This window comes from Pipistrellus hanaki (assembly GCF_964339955.1).
Source record: "Pipistrellus hanaki genome assembly, chromosome: 10".
Lineage (NCBI taxonomy): Eukaryota > Metazoa > Chordata > Mammalia > Chiroptera > Vespertilionidae > Pipistrellus > Pipistrellus hanaki.
Genome location: NC_140512.1, coordinates 38168118 through 38189413, shown reverse-complemented (window position 1 = coordinate 38189413; position 21296 = coordinate 38168118). Strand labels below are relative to the sequence as shown.

Sequence of the window (21296 nt, the reverse complement as noted above, 5' to 3'; positions counted from 1 at the left end):
CAAATGAAAAATTCCCAATTATTAAACTTTATTTACCCAAAAAGAGATGTTTTCAAAGTAAAACTCAATGAACCCAAGAATGCATAACAATTTATCAAATCTCTTGCATAAAGAACATAATGTGATTTTACCTAAATGTTTTTTACTTTTATTAGCTTAATAAATTAGTTTATTACAATATAATTGTTCCTCAATATATTGTAAATTTGAAAGAAAACAATTGTTTTTCTCTAATATTAAGGCCAAGCTTTCCTCACCTTTTATTTATTTATTGTCTCAGACTCAGAAATGGATATTTAGTTTGGAAATATTTTTTCCCCCTCTTTTCAATTATATTTGGAAACTTTACTGTTTCTCAAAATGGTTTGCTAATGTTTTTCTTTCTTATTGCTTATTCCTTCTCAAACAGGTTTCAGGAAATTATCTGTGCCTAAGGCTGTTCTGTTCCTTTGTTATGTTATTTTCCTTCATTTACTTTTTTTCTACATCACCGTTTATTCCCTCATACTCTTTTTTAAACCCTTTTAAAGGAAAAGATAAAAAAAATTGAGTCCATACAGCAGTGATGACTTAAAAATTGATATTGAACATTAATATTAAAATAATAATTATTTTTGTATAAATTTATTACTTGTAATCCAGTTATTTTGTGAGTGAAAGGTTGTTATCTTTTAAGATAGAAATTTTTTGGTTGAGGATGTCAATAGCATCTTTATGGGAAACCCACATCAATCACATTTTTCTTGGGACTCATGTTTTTTGTTTCTTGGTAAGCATTCTGTACAAATTCAGTATAAGTGAATGAGGTGAAGAGAGTCAATGTGTTTTAGAAAGTTTCTTCACTAGACCACATATCTGGAGTAACCCAAAGACCCACAGATATATCTTTGTAGTGTACACATTATAACTCTTTAGTATAGTCATTTGTAAAGTTTAAAGATGGAGCAAGTATCTGGAAGATATATGAGTAACTGGCATTGAACATTATATTGATTAAATATAATCCATGAAATAGGAGAATCTGAACAGCTACTTAAAAAATGGAAAGTCAATCATATTATGAAAAAAAAGAAATTCAACACTTTTAAAAACCAGATTAAAATCTATAGTTTGACAATAACAACAATAGCAACTTCAGGGCTGCTGTGTCATGCAGTGGGAAGAAGACAGATGAGGTTGTAGATCCCTTCCGTCACTTACCTGCAGAGTTAGACACAACCTCATTCAGCTTCAGTTTCTTTTTTCTTTTCTTTAAAAAAAATATATTTTATTGATTTTTTTACAGAGAGGAGGAAGGGAGAGAGATAGAGAGCTATTATAGAAACGTCCATGAGAGAGAAACATCAACTAGCTGCCTCTTGCACACCCCCTACCGGGGATGTGCCCGCAACCAATGTACATGCCCTTGACCAGAATCGAACCTGGGACCTTTCAGTACACAGACCAATGCTCTACCACTGAGCCAAACCGGTTTTGGCAGCTTCAGTTTCTTATTGATGATATAGAGATAATAATAACCATCTCCTAGACTTGCTGTAATTATTTCCTAAGTGTATGTATATTTATTTTCCCTACAAATCTTTTGCTGTTCAAAGAAGTATCAGACCAGGCCCAGCCTGTGGCTCAGTGGTTGAGTGTCAGCCTATGAACCAGGAGGTCATGGTTCGATTCCTGGTCAGGGCACATATTTTATAACCAAACATATAGTGTATCTTGACAAATGTTGCACGGGCAGCTGAAAAGTAGATATACTCTGCTTTTGGTGGAACGCTCTATAAGTATTAATTAGATCTAGTTGGCTATTAATGCCAATTAATGTTTTTACATCTTTACTGATTTTCATTTTACTTATTGAATCAGTTACTGAGAAAGGCACATTGAGATATTTTTAAAAGTTATAGTCAAAAAGTAACATAGGGAATATACCTGTTCTTTTTATTTAAAAACTTTGAAGTCAAATTATTAAATATTAAAATTTAACTCTCTTTCAAAAGAAAAATGTTTATTTCAATTTAATAATATAAAAATCCAATAAAACTGAAACAGGGATAAATGAATAATGTGTAATTTGTTAATTTTTGGCCTTTTAAAATTTCTTTATGTAGCCCACATGGTTTCCTTGATGTAAGTCTGCTTGCTTGACAACTAAATTAAAAAAGTTCAAGGATAATTCTACCCCAAATTTCATGCTGAATAATTTACTTCTTTGTACATCTTTTGTGGACTATTTTTCCAATTAGAGTTTAATAAATCTCTAATACCAAATATTGTTACATATATTAGAACACAGTTTCTACAACATGTGTTTTTATAGCAGACCTTATTTTTCATTGATATGTCCTTGCTCATTTAGAGAATATGATGAAATTAGATACCAGCTGAATGAAATGCTGTCATTTGTAAACCTAAAAAGTATTAAGTTCTAAATTATATTTTTAGTATCCATGCCCATTGCAAACATGTCATTTTCAAGAATACAACATGAAAAGAGAGTTTTAATAGTTTTTCCCCCATGTAATATGCTCCATGTTAAAGGCCAAATTTGCCATTAAAAAATCCAATGGAATATATACAAAAATATTATTAAAACTAATAAATGACTTTAGCTGCCTGAAAGCCATGGTGGCAACTTCAGAACTGCAATTTCAAAACAGGAATAACAGAATATAGTGTATTTTGAGGCCAGGGAAATGGACACTAATTGAATAGACCATGTTCCATGTACACACTAAAATGGAATTACATTTATCTCCAAATTAAAGCTCCACAACCTGACTTCAGTACTTGCATGGATTGTTAGCTGATAAATATATCTGGTAGATGAGATGATGAATACATTTTGCGTTGGTTTCTATAATTTAATCCCATTAATACTTATAATCCCAGAACTAGTTGTTAATTCATATTCATATTTTGAGAAATAATGCAAAGGATGCATTATTTGTTGAAGATAGAATATTTTTTATAGTGAAAGGTACCATTTTTCTCTTTTTGGAAATGTAGAACTAACAGTATTTTTCACTCAGCAGCATTTATTTGTGCTTATTATTTTGGCCAATGTCAGAACTTGAAGTTAATAATACACTTAAAACACACATCTTGGGGAACACAGTATGGTGTTATTATAACCAACAGAAAAATGTCTTAATTGCCTAGTTGCATTGATATTTGTTTACTTCCATCATAACTCAAATACATTTTCAAAGAGGCTAAACTCCAAACATCTGTGGACATTCCCTACATCCATTTCTGAAAATAATCACTGTGCATCTATAGTTTACAGCTATTGGCATAAAGTCTGATTTCCCCCAGTATTTATATACTGTAAATCTGCCAAGAATACACGAATCGCCAGTGTTTGAAGGGATAAAGGACTGAAGACAAGAGTTAATGGTTAGAAACTGGTAGACAGTTAAAAGCTTCGTTGTTGGAATGAGATGAAGGGTCTTAGAACCCATCAACCAAAAAAAAAAAAAGAGACCAGCGCTTTGTCATTTAGTTGCTCCTATTTTATTATATATTAGCCATTTACCTAAGACAATATGAATCAAGTTTAAAGGCAAAGAACTGAGAGTATGATAGCAGTTAATAAATATTCAAAGAGGACCTGGACCCAGATAATAGTGTGGAGAAGGCCTGGGAGGGGTGGGTGCCGAATAGAGGGTGTCAATGGAAAAAGCAAAACAAAGGGGACATCTGTAATACTTTCAATAATAAAGATATTTATTTTTTTTAAAAAGAAGTGATAAATATAAAAAATATTCAGAGTATCAATACCATGAAACATTTTAGAAATAACATAGAACATGAAAACGGTGGTGGACCTTAAAGCAAAGCCATGCATTTAACACAAGTGAAAATGTAATTTAAGCATTTAGGAGACATATTTTTTTCGTGAATAATGATTTCCATTGATTATTTTGATTCAAAATACAATAATATGCTAGAGAACCTGATGTTGTCCTTGCGTACATCCTATGTCTACTCTTGCTCTTTAAGTTTTAAAGAGCTCTGGCCCATTTAGAGCTGAGTGAAGCAGACATTTGAGCCTCACGAAGCTGAACTGTAGCAGATTAATTGAACACTGACTATAAAATATGGCACACGAATAGAAAAAGCTTTTTGGAAATCCAGTTCTGGTGCTATTGTCAATAAGATACAATATTTACAGAGGGGAGAGTAGCATTTTAAAATGCTTCATAGCGAGATAAAGCCTACCTTGTTATCTATAACATAAGTAAATTTATAAGGCATTAGTTTTACACACTGTCAGAAATATCCATCAGCATGTGTATTTATTAAAAAGTTTTTCTGTGTCTTCACTTTTTTTTGAGTTGTTAATAATTTGTTTATGGGCCTTCCCTAACCCTCTGCCCCATATGCTTGTAGTTCCCTATAGTAACCACTCATTACTCCCTTGAGATTGTTTATCGCATCTATCCCAGAAAACTATGAAGTGAGTGAATGAGCCATCAGGATAAAAATGCTACAAGGCCTTACATGTGTCTACCTACAAGCTCTTTCCTTCTTACCACAATTATGTCACATTGGAAATCATAGCAAAAGCCATTGTTTCAATCATATAGCACCAATGTTAGTTACAAGTTTCATAAAATATGCTACCCAGAGCAGTTAAAGAGGAAGCCCCTATCATTCAATGCCAATTCAGCCATATCTGGGTTCTGTAATTGTATTTAACTACTCTCATTTCAAATGAAATTGAAGTGAAAAAGTAATTTGATGCAAAAAGATCCCATCCTACGGATTGTTTTAGAAGAATGTAGATGTCCTCGAGTCACTAAACATGAAGCATTAGTTCTTTAATTTTTCAACATTATGTTGTGTAATTTCTCTATATAAAATCACATGGTTTTCTTTGCATTTGAGGAATCATTAAAAGGAAAGCTTGATAGTACATGGGTCTAGAGAATTTAGAATTGTTAGCCAGCAATTTAAACAATGTAATATTTTGATAACAAATAACTGTACAACAACCTGACAGTTTTGAATGACAATGCATTCTATAATTAAAAACATACAACATCAGTCTTATAACTGGAGGGTATAGACTTAGTTGGTTTTTAAAACAAAGATGCATAAAATAATGTTGGCAAGTTAAATTTGGTCTGCTGAATTGGTAATAAAATTCTATTGTAACACTTCTTTTTTATGCCCACTTGTTTAGATAATGTCTGTGGTGGCTTTCATATTACAGTGGTTATGTGGGCTTTTTACAGAAAAGAATTTTCCAACTTCTGCTCTAAAACAACATTGGTGCATTAGGCCTTTAATGTTTAAAGAGAAATGTAGACTTAAAACAACCTTTAAAATTTTTCATTCCATTTCTGCCTCACCTATTCTTGCATTGATGCTAAAATGCGAATTTTGCAGACACATTAATAGTTGGATCTTACATTAAGCTCCCATAACTTGCCCTATATTCATTTTCTGTTCCTGTCATCAACACTAATAGTAGTTTTGGTGAAAAGGCAAGAAATTCAGCAAGAAAGTAGTAAATTTTTTTTTATTAAGAGAAAGTTTATTTAGAAAGTCACAGAAGTAGAAGTGAGCTGTAGAAGAAATGGGCTCAGGAAACAAGTTAGAGAGACAAAATAAGGAGTTTAGGAGAGAGAAGGGTCAAGGTAATGTTCCTGGGTGAGCAGAGAGGAGGACAGAAAAGGTGAGGGCATGCTCCCAAGAGGAAGAGCACGCTGGGTCTTCCTTCTTGAGAGTAGTTATTTGTTGATCTCGGAGGAGGATGCCAATAGAATATGCATCAGCTTTCCAGAGGCCGTTCAGGGTCATGGTCTCTACCCATTGGCGGTTGCCAGGGCAAGGGGTCATTAGTCCTTGCAGCTGGTCCTGAGGCAGCCAGGGCATCACTTGCTAAGTTTTGCTGCTTTCTGGACCTGCAGTTGAAACTTAACTGAGACCTGGATGTGATCATTAGGGGTTAATGCTTCAGGGAGTGGTCGTGTAATGTCCCCACGTGGGAGTACATGAGTCCACCATTCAGGAAAGTCTTCATAAAATGATTTGTGAATATTTCCTTTTATATAACCTGAAGTGATTTAAAAGACATTTAAATGGCCCATTTCTATTTTTTTTTAAACAGATGGAATTAAATCTTAAAACCAAGTGATCCCGAGACCTTTTTAATGGAGGAACTTTAACAAGTGTTGTAAAATCTCCATTGGTGATGGTAAGTTTATGCTTTCTACTCCTTCTTGGGTCAAATTTTATATTTGATATTTGTGGGGATATGCATTAAAATAATACAATATGACTAAATAGCTTTTACCTCAATAATTTTCAATATCAGGAAACTTGCCAATATAATTTATTGCAGTAAACAAAGGATAAAAATATAAATGTCAGAGTAGATACTTGTGGAACTCACTTTTGGCTGTCCCTCAGTACCTGTTTGCCACATCATCAAGGTAATAAAAGTCATAATTCCAGCCAAGTACATGGTTTCTTAGGATAAAGAATGCATTTCTGACTTAGGGTTTCTGGTACAAGAAACTTGGAGGTTGTCACTCCGTTCTGACAGCAAGGAACAGGCTGGAAATTGAAAAGCTCTACTTGGATCCGTAAAAGAGGAGAGGGCAAATGGTAAAGCACTGCCCCTGAGATTGGAGAGTCAGGCCACAAGTGCAGGGTGTCACTGCTGACCTAAGGAAAGAGTCAAAGCTGCACCAGTTCCATGCCTGCAGGAACTTGTGCCTGGGTAGGAGAGGCCTGAGCTCATTGTGGGCAAGTCTGAAAAACTCCAGGTTGACCCTGTCACAATATTGTGACATTTGGCTGCAGGAGCAGCTTGGGTTCCCATAGTGAATATAGAAGAAAAATCCCCTGGTGCTTCTGGCATGGGGAGGAAAAAAGGATACCAATCATGTATTCCATTGTGTATGTTTACGTATATGTCTTGTGTGTATATACCTATATTATATGCATATACATGTGATTATGCATGCCTATTAAATGAAATACTCCTGAATACTCTGTCCTTTTTAAGACCTGAGCTTAGGAGAAACTAGCTAACAGGGGCCTAACTGGTCTGGGGGAGGGGAATACCCAGTTCTGGGCCACAGTAGCCATCTTTTTCATCACAGGGGGAGGGAAGGACTTGGGATACACTTGTGACATTCATAGTTCAGAGACTGAGACCTATTTATAGGACTATAGAATGCTTTCCCTCCCCTACTACTTCACCACCATGTTCCAAAAGGCATACCAAAGGCAAGACACACGTAAGAGACGGAACCAGACAGGGCAGGGATGTTGGAATTAGTAGGCTGGGAATTTCACATAACTATGGTTAGTATGCTAAGGGCTCTCGTGAGTAACGTAGGTAGCATGCAAAAACAGATGGACCACGGAAGCAGAGAGATGGAAAGTCTGAGAAAGAACAAAGAAGAAATACTAGAGATAAAAAAATACACTAACCATGGGCTAATTGGTGGACTGAATGCAGCTGAGGAAAGAATTTCTGAGCTAGAGACCTATTAATAGAAAAGCAACAAGAACAAAGACCCAAAAACAGGGGCTGTGTGTCCAAGGACTGGGAGTAGGTGGTGGGAAATGACAACTACAGGAGATGTAACATGCTAATGGGAGGTCCCCAGGAGGTGGAATAAAGGAACAGAAGAAATATCTGAAACAACAATGACTGAGAATATCCCCAAACTAATGCCAAACACTAAACCACAGATCCAGGAAGCGTAGAGAACATCAAGCAGGGTAAGTTCACAAAAATTATACCAAGGCATATCATTTCAATGTACAGAAATTCAGAGAGAAAGAAAAACCCTGAAAGCATCCAGAGGAAAAAAACACCTTACCTACCCAGGAACAAAGACAAGAATCACACCCCAATTCTCAAAGAGCATGCAAATAGGAGGGGAGGGGAGTGAATTTTTTGTGTTGAGAGAAAACAAAATAAAACACACCAACCTAGAATTCTGTGAAATTATCCTTCAAAAGTAAAGGAGAAAGACTTTCTTAAACAAATATTAAGGAAATTTGTTGTCAAGAGAGCTGCCTTGCAAGAAATATTAAAAGAAGCTTTTTAGAAGGAAGAAAAATAATATAAGGCAGAAATTCATATTTACATAAAGGAAGAGTACCGAAAAAGAAATATGTGAAAGTAAAATAAAAACTTTTATTTTTATTATTCTTAATTGATCTAACAGGTAACAGTTTCTTCAAAATATCGATAATAATAATAGCAATAAGCAATAATGTATCCCATTATGTACGCTTATGTATATATTTTGTATACACACACTCACACACTCACACACTCACACACTCACACACACACACACACACACACACACACACACACACACACTGAGTGGCCAGATTATTATGACCATCTGACATTTGTAGGCAGATTATCCGTACACTGCATCTTATGGGATATGGAAGCCAAAGGCCTGTCTGCAGTTACCAAGATAAAATCACAAGGATTGGACAGTTGAGCATTGGAAAAAAGTCATGTGATTGGGTCACATTTCCAGTTGCATCATGCAAATGGCAGAATGAGAATTTGGCGGAAACAGAATGAAAGCATGCACCCTACATGCATGAGTACAACCTTTCAAGCTGGTGGGGGCAGTATTATGGTTTGGGGCATGTTTTTCTGGCATGATTTGGGCCCTTTAATTCATGTGGAACAACGTCTGAATAGCACAATGTACCTAAGTATCCTTGCTGATCAAGTTCATCCTATCATGTTGGAGATGGCTTCTTCCAACAAGACAATGTGCCATGCCATGGTGCTCGTGTTGTGCAGAGTGGTTTCAAGAACATGAGGGAGACTTTACTTTGCTTAGGTGGTCCCCACCATCACCAGATCTCAATCCAATTGAGCATTTGTGGAATGAAGTTAAAAGAGCCATCAGGCAGCTGGTTGCACAACCATCAAATCTCACAGAACTGGACGGTGCTATTCATCAGGCATGGTGTCAGATTCCTCACATCACCTTTCAACATCTCATGGAGTCAATGCCAAGAAGAATCACCACAGTATTGAAGGCAAAAGGTGGCCATAATAATATGGCCACTCAGTGTATATGTATGTATGTGTGTGATTATGCATGCCTAATAAATGAAATGAATGATAGCAGTGCTACAGGAACAGAAGAGAGAAGTAAGGATTATTTTGTACTTATAAGGACTCGCATTACTTGTGAGGTAGTATAATCTATTTGAAAGTGAATTTGGGTTAGCTGTAAATGCATACTGCAAACTTTAAGGCAACCACTAAAACAACGCGGGGGCGGAGGGAGAATGTTAGGCAAGGAGAGAAAATGGAATCCTATAAAATGCTCATTTAAAACCATGAGACAGAAAAAGAAAAAAGAAAAAAGGCTGATCTCCCAGCCTCCCCTACAATTAGGCATGGCCAGGTGACTAATTTCTGACCAATCGAATGAAAAAAAAAAAAAAGTGGTGTGTGTCATCTTCTGGCAAGGTTTGTCTAAGGGTGGGAACTTGCCCTTTATTTTGCTATTGTCTTCTTCCAGCTGGAATTACATCAGGGCGATTGACCCTGAGGCAGCTCTGGCACCACAAGCTACTTGTTGAGGTTGCAGAACAATAGGCTAGAAGGAGCCTGTGTCCAATTGCTTGAGATCTGTCCTACCACACCTTGACTGACTGCATTTGTACAGCAGAGAAAAGTAAACTGCTGTGTTTTAGGGCTCTGTGAGTTTGGCTTACCTGCTATTCACAGCCGAACTTGATCTATATAATAAATACAGTGAAAATAAAAAGGACTCTAGACTCTAGTTCAGCAGCTGTGGAAAAAAAAACAAACACTCAAAGTAAAGAAAAAAAAAATTTACTTAAATTAAGTAAATACCATTCACCAGTATTTGGTAAAATACTAAAATTTATTTAAATTATTAGAGGCATGGTGCATGACATTTGTGCACTGGAAGAGGGGGGCGGGGAAGGATCTCTCAGCCACGCCTGCACCCTCTCGCAGTGTGGGATTCCATGGGGGATATCTGCCTGCAGCAGAAGCAGGAGAGGCTCCCACCATTGCTGTTGCACTCGCCAGCCGTGAGCCCGGCTTCTGGCTGAGCGGCACTCCCTCTATGGGAGTGCACTGACCACCAGGGGGCAGCTCCTGCATTGAGCTCCTGCCCCCTGGTGGTTAGTGTATGTCATAGCGACCCTTTGTTCCACCCTTCAGTCAATTTGCATATTAGGGTTTTATTATATAGGAAAATCAGAGACTAGATAGTTTGATTACCATAGCATTGTTGGTCCTTGCAGATGTAATAATGCAAGAAAATATAATAAATTGTCATGAAATAAGATACAAATTTCTCTATTTTGCTAATGACATTATATATTTGTAATGAAATCCCACTGGCTACAAGGTAAGTATAAACAAACCAATACTTCCCCTTCCTGCTTTGGTGCCAGCAGTAACAAGATGGGGAAAAGAGGAAAAATGTTTCATTTACAATAGTAATAAAAACTGTAAAAAAATACTTAGCAGTAAATTTAACCTGGAAGATTTAGATCCAGTTGTATAGAGTTTTATTAAAGGTCAGAAAAAAATTAATCTTAATTAGTAGAAGGCATACTATATTCTGGGATGGGAATACTTACTGATAAAAAATAAAAATATCAGAGTTATATTTGCATAGATATATGAATATAATACAATTCCTATTAGAAATCTCAATGTAAATTTCTGTAATTATTTGCCTTAGATTATTTTAAGAATATGTGAAAAAATTAATAGCCAATAATACTAAGGAAAAGAGAGCAATAATAATAATGATGAAAGGGGAGTTGCCTTACCAAATATTAGAATACAGATTAGAACTCCGTATGATATCCAAGTGGTTTTGGTATAATACATAGAAATGTAGATAAGTAGAACTGCATCAAGAATGATCTTCATTATATATAAACATGTATCCCAGTTCATAGGGAACTAGATAGCTTTGTTATGAAGTTGTGTTGCACACTGACTATCCTTATGAATTAAAGTACTAGGACCTCTACGTTTAGTCTGTGGCACAAAAGGGCTTGAGCTCATTTCTGGGCACACCCCAGCCCACCTTGCCAGGCTTCACCCACAGTCCACACATACATCACACTCTTGGCTACCTCTGGGACTTATGGGATACACATTCCTCCAGACAAATCTGGACCCTTGAGGGATAAGCTCAGGGAAGAGTACACTTGGGCAGGAAATCTGGAATCCTGGTACCTACAGCACGGTCCAGATGGTGTAGACTCAGAAGGGAGAGAATCCTTTGGCCCTTCTGAGAGCCTGCTCCATTAGGAGCATGTGGCCAGCAAGGCCCAAGTTAGTGTAGTCTGAAAAGTGTAGACGAAGACAGGATATCTCTTGTGTGGGTCTTAGCTCAGTGGTGTCGCTAAATTATTTTTCCTTCTGTAACAACCTCTCCAAGATCTAGGAGTAAAGATAAATTGGAAAAGAATTTCCTAAAATGGAAACATATCATGACCAAGAAATAAATCATTATTGTTAATATTGGGGTCATTTGTTATAGCAATATAACTTAACCTTTTCTTACACACACACACACACACACACACACACACACACACACGAGCATACGTTTATGAGCAATATATAATCATGGACATTTATCAACTAGTTTGTTAATGTGGCTTATGCATCGGAAATGAGGTATTGCAAAGGGTGGAAGAATAAAATGAAATGGGAAGAATACAATAAGCAGAAAAAAAAGAGGAAAATAGTAAGTCAACAGACTACATTTAAAACCATATATAAGATACAATACCATTTATCTAACATGATAGATCTAGGGGTATTTGTGCATAAGGGGATGCATGAGAAGATGGACAGTAAGTGTATCTTTTCAAGGCTGGGATACCAAGTGATAGCTTGCTTAGAACTTTATGTCATTTGAGTTGTCTAAACAATTGTGTTGTTTAAGTAGCAAGAGAAAAACAATAAAGCCATTTTCTTTATAGAAGGGAAAAAAAAAAAGATTCTTTTGGGAGAGCGTGAGCCAATTTCTCTCCTTGAATTAAACTGCTTGACTTCCAATGATTGTGACCTTCTTTCTTCTGGTAGACTGTGTTTTCCCAGAATCTGTTCACAATCCAACTGTTTTGTAGAATGGAAATGGTGACATTTCCCCAGTTTCCCTAAGCAGATTGGCGAATTTGTAATGCAGGTATTCATGTGTGCTGTCCCTAGGGACACGGTAACTTAATGTTGAGAGGGTACTTTTGGCTTTTCGGTTGATTCAGTTACCTCGCATCAAGCGTTCCTGATAATAGTCAGACTTACCATTCAGACTGATTTCACAATCAAAAGATTTATGTAGGGAGAAAATGTAGGACTCATTTGTGGAGATCTGGAAAAGATGTTATAAAACCCATAAGAGGGAAAAATATCTTTCAACATTCCTTGCTTAGGGCCTGGACCGACCTCCCAGATGCATGCTTTTAGCCAATATTTATTTCTGTTTGCCAGTTTTAAATGTTGGGTAACATTGAAAAGAAAACACGAACTCTTTAAAGGAAGATAATAAAATAATCAAGATAATGTAATAAAGTAAAACAGTGAGATAAAGTGGTATAACATAAACACTATAAAGTGGCAAAGATAAAAGTCAAGAATTAAATCAACTGTGATAAATTTTAGAAACGAGACAACCCAAACTGGAAACTAAGAGATTAAAAAACAAAAAGCAAATGCTATCAGCTAGAGGAGAAAACTCAATGAAGTCATAAAAGAGAATGCATAGATGAGCTTACAGAATATGATAAAAATGGTTAGAATCATAAATGGGGACTGAATCCAGCGATGGACTGGATCCTTGGGTCAGAGGCTGCTGAAAACAGACTCTGAGCATCCGGCTTGATTCTTCTTCTTAGGCTGGAAGATGTCTGGGTCTGAAGGTCCCAGATGGATGATTTCAGGAGAGCAGAACCCTACGGTTTTGGCTGTGAATCTCTCTTCTTGTACTTTCCCTATCATAACCTCAGCCATCATTTCCAGTCAGGCGAAGTTGACCCCGGTTACTCCCCAAACATATGACTGATGCAATCTTTATTTAAACACATACTCAAATATTTGCATTTCTTTGTACTGGTTTCTTTGGGTAAAAGGAAAGAATAAAAAAAAAAACTTAGCAAAAGCCCCTAAATTTTACATTAAGCCTTTCCTCCCATTTAAAATTAGATTCTCCTGGTAAAACTAGTACTTCTGTGCCAATATCAAGTCATATTACAAAATTATAATGTTTATTTCATTTCATATATATATATATATATATATATATATATATATATATTTCTTAAAAATCTGTTTTTTTTCCTCTCGTTATATACTGTATATTGGTTTGGGTCTCAAAAATCTATGCATAATTTAACCATAATATGAAGTCATCATTTTCATTTCAGTTCTCTAAAAAAATAGAAAACAAACTTTTCTTAAATGGAATTGATATCACAGAGGTATGAACAATTAAGTTTTTTCTTACTTGGACTAGCTTGAGATCATTTTATTTGATCAAACTGCAATGATTCTGTTATAAGCAAAATGGTTTGTATTCAACAAATGCCTTTGACTAAAGTTTCACCTTGACTTGATTCCCATTTAACTAAATCTGTTGTAGTAAACCCCCATTTGCATGTAAACAAGACCACATGCATCTATTCCCTATAAATAGGCAACACATGGTAAACATCAAACAGAAAGTGACACAGAAGAAGGATTGTGGTTTAGAAAGATCATGAAATCTGGGCACATTTGATAAAGCCTGTTGCTCAGCAGGCCAGCAATGGGGCCATTTGGAGAAATATGCATTGGCTATAGTCTCTGATTCATTCATTTCTGAATTAGTGACCAACTTCCTTAAAGTAAGATTTCAGCAATGGTATTATCTATCATACCTCTTGGGAAGTATTCATTCAAGAGCAACGGGCCCACCTAGGTTAGTCTCTGAAGGATTAGCTAAGTTAATATTTTAGTTCAACATTTCAAACCTAGAATGGGCTTATCTCAAAACAATCCAAACTGGTTTAAACTGGTTTTGAGGTCTCAGTTCTAAGGCAAGTAAACATATTGGTGGGCTTATGGAAGCTGAGAAAACAACAGATATGGCGGTGCTACCACACACATCCTGACAATATTGCCAGGCAGAGAGCTCTGGAGATGCTCTAAAAGAACCATAGAATTCACCCATATTGTCAGAGTCCCTGGAGCTCTTCCTATGTCATGAGTCATTTTACGGAACCAGGTTAACATGGATTTCAGACGCTTCTAGCTCAAGCATGCTTAAAAAGATACATGTATTCCAGATTCCCAAGCACTATGGGAAACGGTACTGTTAGAGTTTATTTTTTTAAAATAAAATATGTTTTTATTGATTAAAGAGAGAAAGGGAGAGGGAGAGATAGGAACATCAATGATGAGAGAGAGTCCTGCATGCCCCACACTGGGGATCAAACCCCAAACCAGGTCATGTACCCAGAATAGGAATTGAACCATGACCACCTGGTTCATAGGTTGATGCTCAACCACTGAGCCACACCAGCTGGGCATAGAGTTTATTTTTAATTCCCTTCTATTACGAGTACTTGACATCATGGCAAACATGGTGGTGAACTGAACAAGAAGGTCTGTTTACCCCTTTTATAGGACACTAGAGGCCCACGCACTGGTGGGGTCCCTTGGCCTGGCTTGAAGGGTTTGACTGAAATTGGCTTTCTGACATCCCCTGGGGGGTCCCAAATTGCAAGAGAGGGCGGTTCTCAGGTGATGCACCCCAGAATTGGAATCAGGCTCCCTCCTCTCTAGTTCCGGGTGCATTACCCAAGAACCACAGCTGCCAAGTCACTGCAGCTCGGCAGCTCCTGCATTGATCTGCTCCCTGGTGGTCATTGCGCATCATAGCTACTGGTCATATGGTTAAAAGATCATATGGTCACTTAGGCTTTTATATAGAGGGATTATTGATCTCAGACAAAACAGCAAACTTCTGGCAGGAAGCATTTAGCTCTACAGCATACTCAAAGCTATTGTTTTGAACCCTGGCTTCTTCATCATGTCTTTGTTTCAGAGGAAGTACTTGAACTAATTTGAATTATGACTTACAAATTTTTCTACACCCTGAAGCAGAACAGACCCATCCACTGAAATTATAGGTATTGCTGGCATCACCTGTAATTTCCCTGCTTTGCTCAATGAACTGGATTGTGTCCATTGCTTAGAAAAACTCATATGCAGGCAGTCCTCGGGTTACATCGGAGATCATTCCTACTGCGATGTAATTCGATTTTCACCGTAAGTCGGAACCCACCTACATAAGCACCTATGTCACTCACCTGGAGCACACGCACAGCAGTAATGAAATGAAACAGTAAAAAGATTTAAAAGAAAGATACCAATTCCTGACCTTTACTTTGGTAAATAAATAAAAAAAATAAATAAAGCATACATGTACCTACGTCAAAATGATGGAACATTAAAAAAAAAAAAATACTGTAAATGGGAGATGATGACGTAACCGTGAAACAATGTAAGTCAAGTCTGATGCAACCTGAGGATTGCCCGTGCTCTCCTGTTTACCCTGCATTGCTGGCACCCCACAATGGGGAGAATCCATTGGTTCAGAAGGCCAGATGTCTATTCTTGTTTTGTCTCATTTGTACAGGTCAGTCCTGCCACAACTTCAAGAACAGGTCTCTAGGCCTGTGTTGACTAATGTTACTAATATTATTGTCCTGCTGACTGCTTTGCTCTGCCTTGAAGCCAGCCCTAGTGAGAAAGAGGAAGCCGGAAAGTGTAGGCCAGGCTCCCTGGGCTCCCAGAGCTGTACAGATATAGAGCCCGAGGGAGCAAGAGGAGCACTCCACAGAGGAGTGCATCTGAAAAGCCTGCTCTAATCTACCCCTTGATTTTTCCGTATAGCTTTGCCCAGCCTGCATTAAAGAATAATGCTGAGTCTAACTCACTTCTTTAAAAGCCTGGCAATGACCCCACCCCATCCCCCAAACTAGGCTGCTCATAAAACAACATCCCGGTGGATGCTCAATGTTTATCAACTAAAATTCCCTGTTTGTATTTTCTTCCACCGCTTGGATTTCCATTTGCAGATTCATCATCCCCTGGCCCTGCCTCTGTGAGCACCAGCTGCCTCTTTTCTTGACTTTTGGTCCCAGAATTTTGATCATCTCTTGCATTTCACATAGTCCTTCCACCCCCCCCCCTTTTTTTTTTTTTGTATTATCAGTATACCTCCATACCTGTGTACCATTCTCACAGGCAGTTCATTCCAGGCATGCCTGGCTTGACAGGCTGGTATTGTACAAGGCTAAGACCAAGAGAGGATTAGTGAAGATGATTCAGTCCAACGTAAGTTAGTTCAACCCAGTTCTAACTTTAGCAAACCAGGTTCAAAAGGATTCAAACTCAGTGAGAGTAGTTCAAACTTGTCTTTTAACAGCTAGCACAGTTCTAATTTGAGATGCACTTCATCTATTGATAGTTTAAGTTCCGGTCAGTAGCCTGTTTAAGATGCAATAGGGGTCAATTCTCTCACAAAACATTAAGGTGCTTCTTTGGGCACCTTAATATTTTGTGAGAGAATTATTACTACAAAATATATCATCAACCTCTTTTGAATATTAGATAGTAATGTAATTTTGAGAAACATCAGGTGAAATAATGTGGTCACTTAAAGAGGAAGAGGTTACCTGAAGTCTTAGAAAAATAAAGATTAGAAAAATGGATACCAGTTCCAGGATTATTCCTTTGAATATCTAAATTTAAAGGTGAAGCCATTCATGTTCGAGAACATGAAGACAGAAAGCAGAATAACTTTAAAATCCAATGTTATTAAGGGAAATGTGGAAAAAAACAGAGGATGTTGAAGCTATGCAAACTATTTCTATTTGAGATAAAATTCTTAAACTTCCCAGCTTTGACCCACACTTAAAATATTGAAACAATATAAAAAAGTCTATACTTTTAGATGCCAAGTTGTTCCAAAGTCTAAGGAAAGGAGTCTTTTTCTATTAAGAAGATAAATATGGTGTAAAAGTTATTTTTCTTTTAAGCAATGTTCATATCCAGGTTTTTGTGTTGTTGTTTTTTTAAACCCACCTAAACATTTTTTTCAGGCGCCATGTTTTTTCAATCAATTTTTGGCAACATATCTTAAATTTAGAATTGAAACTGTTCCATTGAACGCTCCCAAAAAAGAGAAAATGAAATATTAAGTGCTGATTTCAGGCTTATTGAAGTCTCTGCCTAAATCTGCTTTTGAGAATTAATAGTGCCAAAGTTATTTCACTTGTAACTTATTTAACATTTGGCTGAAATGAAAGAATAGAAATTATCTTATCATATCTTCGCCTCTGGGGCCAGCAATTTCCTTCAGTGAATGCCTCCTAAGACAGTAATTTTTTTTTTTAATAGAAAAGTGATGTTTATATTAGGAAGCAGATTTTCCCTTGGTCTCTACTAGAGATGTTTCTTCACACTTAGTGGATAAAAAGATGCTTAAACTTTGTGCTGTCCTTTGTGAAAAGCTCTTCAGTACTTCTTTTATACCAGGCAAAAACAATCAAGTCATTGTGAAACTTTTTTGCCTTTAAGACGTGACCTAAGGAAGGAAAATAAGTGGTATAACCACATGACTCTGAGCGATCTCTGGGCAATGCCTGGGGAAGAGGGAGAAAGCAACAGATCATTGAGTCAGAACATTAAGGGATGGAAAATATCTTTGAGATTATGCAGCCCAAACTTGTTTCAGTTAGGGTCAACAACATTAAAATCTAGATAGTTTTGGATTATGCTCCAAATCCCACAGATTGTTTAAGGCAAGCAGCAAACCCAGCTTCCAGAGTCTTGTTCTGGAAATGAATACAGTAAATGTTCACAGTGTACTTTTAAGCAAAAAGGAATCTCTAAAGTTGTTCAGTTGCCCACAAGCACTGTCAGTCAAGCTGTATATTGTGAATATCACAATTCAGTTAGAAAAAGACAACACTCTACTTCTGTTTTTATTTGAAGTTGGGCCACAAATACTCAAACATGCAGTTGGCAGAAAGCTAAATTTCCATCAAAGAATTGTGGGGTTTTTTTTTAGCTGATTTTTCCCATATGACCCAATGGCCAAGCCAGCCAACTTTGAACTTCATTTTAGGGCACTATTGAGCAGCCCTAGATAATAATAATAATAATAATAATAATAATAATAATAATTACTACACTTAATTTGTGAAGCTTACTACAATTCTTTGGATGTAGTTTCATTTCTGAGATATGGCTAACAGGCATTTTCAACTTTGAGTGAATATTAGTATCACGAAGGGAGCTTTGAAAGAATGAATGGTGTGCAGCCTGTGTGGCTCAGTGGTTGAGCATTGACACATGAATCAGGAGGTCATGGTTTAATTTCTGGTCAGGGCACATGCCTGGATTGCAGGCTCGATCCCCATTGTGGGGCATGCAGGAGGCAGTTGATTAATGATTCTCATTATTAATGTTTCTACCACTCGCCCCCTCTCTGTCTCTGAAATCAATCCTCCCATATAATAAAAGGCTAATATGCAAATAGACCAAATGGCAGAACAACCGGACAACCAGTTGCTATGATGTGCGCTGACCACCAGGGGGCATGCGCGGAACACAGCAGGCACCAGTAGCAGGCAGCAGAGCATGGTGGGCATTGGCCATGGAGGGATGGTGAAGGAGGTGAGGGGGGGCACCAGACCAAAGCGAAGCACCAGTTGCTGTCATTAGGTGGTTACTGAAAATTCCTTGGTCCCACCCAGAATTTACACCTACTGCCAGCGCAGACCCTGCTCACACCTGCTGCTGATGCCAGAGCCACTGCTTGCATTTGCTGCCTGTGCCTGGCGTCTTCCCTGATCACCTGGTGCCATCAGTGGGTGCGAGCAGTGGCTACTGGCCCTGATCGCCCCTCAGAGCTTCGCCACCTCCCCCTGCTCCTGAGGGGTGTTTGGGGCAGCAGCCCTCTCCCTGCCCCTGAGGGGTGATTGAGGTAGCAGCCTTCACTCCCACCCACTGATGGCACCAGCCCTAGTTGCACCAGCTGCTGGCGCCAGCCCCAATTGCTTCAGTGCGTGGGAGTGGCAGCAGTGGGAGCGGGGCTGCTGGGTGACAGGGGACTGGGTACTGGGGACCAGGGGCTGCAGTGGGAGGGGCTGGGCAGAGGCACAGAGGATGAGCCAAAACCTGCCTCTGTGCCCACAGCAACCTCTTGGCCCATATCCTTTCAAGGTGCATGAATTCATGCACTGGGCCCTAGTAAAAACATATTTTTAAAAAAGAATGAATGTTTGGATCCCAACCACAGATATTTTTATTTAATTGTTTGGGAGTACCACATTGGCATTAGATTTTATTTTGAAAGCTCTCTGGGTGATTCTAATGTACTAAGTTGAGGACCTCTGGGTAAGGAAATATGGTTATTCTCATTATAGTTAATTAGAGGCCCTTGAAAATCCCAGTTTTTCCTCTGGTCTTCTTAAAACTCTATTTCTGTTTTTTGTGGCTCAAAGTTAATGTGTTTGGGGTCTTGAAAGTGGCGGGGGGGGGGGGGGGGTGTGGTGATGCTGATTTCACTTCTCCTGTTGACCTTTAAGGAGCCTGTTCCGGAGGAATTGCCATTGGATTCTAGTATTCTCCCATCCCATTGTAGCTTAAGTGTAGGAATGTTCAGTGCAGTGTCATATTGGGCCAGAATTCCCCATGTCATGCTGCCTGGCCATTAAGGGGCACACATTGCTATTCTGCAGGATACTTAGGCCAGCAAAGCAGTGCAATGACACATCCGTTTTCTATTTCTTTTAGACCTTGGACACAGTTTTATATTGTTTTGTATATTGTTGTTGGTTTGCATGATTAAGCTACTTAATCCTATGAGTGACAAAGAGAAATAAAAATGGATAAGGTGACAATGTGAAAGTACCTCCCAGTTGCCAACGTTACAAAAGGGGCTTGTTGAATTTTTCTCTATTCTGAAACTATCTCTAGAGTGTGTGTGTGTATTCTGTTCCATTTGCAAAATAATCCCTTCCAGACTACTCTAATTTTATGCTAGCTAATCTCCAGGTCAGCCATAGTAAATAAATATATCCCTGATACTAACTTTAGAGCTCTCTGGGTAAAATTACCTGTGTGGAATGGCACACCTTTGTAAGTCAAAACCTACCCCTGCAACTTGCAAGATGGGGTTTGTACTAAAATCATATTTTGTTTGGTTCACAGTATTTTTTTTAAGTTTATTTTTAAAATTTGTATTGTTGAGAGTATTACAGATGTCCCCCTTGCTTTCCCCTATTGCCCCCCTTCACCTGGAACCCGCCCCAGGCCTTCACCACCCTATTGTCCGTGTCCATAGGTAATTCACATATGTATGTGTGTATATATATATGATCTTCAATTAATCTTCCCGTCCCCCTTAACTCCCTTCCTTCTGAGATTCATCAGTCTGTTCCATGTTCCCATGCCTCTGATTCTATTTTATTCATCAGTTTATTTTGTTTATTAGATTTCTTGTTCGTCATAATATTTTATATTAATATCACTTCCCTCCTGTTTGGCTGTCCGCAGGCCTCTGGTGCTGTCTTAGTTTTGGTTTCCTACAGTAAATATTATTCATGTCACACGGGCTGGCTTTCAATTAAAGAATTTGGGGGAAAACTAAACTTTTATTTTATAGTAAGGTAATAAAAATTAAGTAGCCACCTATGCAATTATATTTATATTGACGATAAGGTAATTAATTTCACAGGTTCTAACAGACCCATTGACCTCTCTTTCTAACACTATTTTGTAATCTCCTTTTTACTTCTTTGGAATGAAATTCATGGAATACATAAATATATTCACACCTTCATTTAAAATAATACATTTCTGCCCAATATAAAGAACATGAAAGAAGTATCAGAAAAGAGCTTTATAATAAAATCATATATATATGCCAATATGCAAATGCAGTCACCAGTTCACTAACTGTAAGCAGTTCCCCCATTTCCCAAAGGTACCAAATGGCCAGTCTTACCTCTTTGAGAGGCATTGCCTGTGACGTGTGCTTCCTACTGCAATGCCCGGTCCCAACTTCCCAAACGTCTCCATCGTTTCATTCTTAAAACTATTCCACTCCCCACCACTGTGTCCAGCTTTTCTCTTTTCACAGAAACAATATGACACATTGGTCCGGGTCCTTCTCCCAGTGTTGGTAGACAGCCCATTGAATTCGTACATTGGAGTTCGGTGCAAAGGT

General features: G+C 37.8%; 1 long non-coding RNA gene across 1 annotated transcript in view; it reads left to right on the top strand.

Moving 5' to 3' along the window:
- The window catches only part of LOC311629230, a 107887-nt gene that overhangs the window by 75920 nt on the left and 10671 nt on the right, over nt 1-21296 (top strand). Inside the window, exon 2 of the long non-coding RNA XR_014796174.1 lies at nt 6116-6202. This is a non-coding gene — a long non-coding RNA (uncharacterized lncRNA). The remainder of the gene's footprint in view (nt 1-6115; nt 6203-21296) is intronic.